The sequence below is a fragment of the Aulostomus chinensis genome, chromosome 1 (genome assembly GCF_037954235.1).
Source record: "Aulostomus chinensis isolate RoL2024-O1b breed Wild chromosome 1, RoL_Achi_v1.0, whole genome shotgun sequence".
NCBI lineage: Eukaryota > Metazoa > Chordata > Actinopteri > Syngnathiformes > Aulostomidae > Aulostomus > Aulostomus chinensis.
The window spans coordinates 54,255,510-54,256,622 of NC_141320.1; the positions used below are offsets into that span (position 1 = coordinate 54,255,510).

The following is a 1,113-nucleotide window of genomic DNA, read 5'->3' on the forward strand; positions in this document are numbered from 1 at the left end:
CTTCCGCTTATTCCTACATTAAGGGTTGCGGGGGGGGGGGGTGCTGGATCCTATCCCAGCGTCAACGGGCGAGAGGCAGGGTACACCCTGGACAGGTCGCCAGTCCATCAAGTGGTTAGCACTGTCGCCTCACAGCAAGAAGGTTCCGGGTTTGAGCCCCGGCTCCGGCACGGGATCTTTCTGTGTGGGGTTTGCATGTTCTCCCTGTGCCTGCGTGGGTTCTCCCCAGGTACTCTGGCCTCTTCCCACCATCCAAAGACATGCATTTGGGGACTAGGCTAATTGGACGCTCTAAATTGACCGTAGGTGTGAATGTGAGTGTGAATGGTTGTTTGTCTCAATGTGTTGGCCCTGAGATGGACTGGTGACCTGTCCAGGGTGAACCCCGCCACTCGCCCTTTGACACTGGACAATGGATGGATGGATGTTTGTGAAAATTAAAACCAGACAACCACTGTAGTCCCTCCTACATGATAAGCGCCATAATTTTTCTCACTCATGTCTTTTTTTAGACTGGTTCCATGGTGTAATGGTTAGCACTCTGGACTTTGAATCCAGTGATCCGAGTTCAAATCTCGGTGGAGCCTCCAGCAGTTCTCTGACGGACTTTGAAAGAGGAATTGCATTTTTCTATGGCCAACTCGTGCTACTTAGCTGTGGCTGGTTGGGAGGAGGCTCAGGCCCTAACAACGCTGCCACCACCTTCAATTAAGACCTAAGTTTTGTCCTGGTTGAGCTGGACAAAGTTCTCTGTCACCATGACAGGTAAATGGACATCAACTGTTCCTGAGTCATCAGGAGACACGGCGATGTGAAAAGAAAAGAATCGCTGCTAGCTTGACAAATAACTGGCACAAACCAGGTTCAAGCCTGGACTTTGGACCCTGGTATCTGCAACAACTCCCATCAACTCCTAATCTAGTATCTTTGCTGAGGGTCCAACTATTTTACAGAACATTTGAGCATCACAACACTTAGCAGGACCGTCAAGTTGGATTCTCAGAGACTATTTCCCCAACCACTACATTGGCATCTACACTGCCCAGATAGCAGGAGTCTTTGGGCCAGATCCGTTTGAAAGCTTCCTGATCCGGCTGTGGTGCACACATGACG

General features: G+C 50.2%; 1 non-coding gene across 1 annotated transcript; it reads left to right on the plus strand.

Moving 5' to 3' along the window:
* The first annotated feature begins 515 nt into the window (after nucleotides 1-515).
* trnaq-uug (transfer RNA glutamine (anticodon UUG)) lies at nucleotides 516-587 on the plus strand. Its single transcript has one exon. It is a non-coding gene; the product is annotated as a tRNA-Gln (tRNA).
* The last annotated feature ends 526 nt before the right edge of the window (nucleotides 588-1,113 follow it).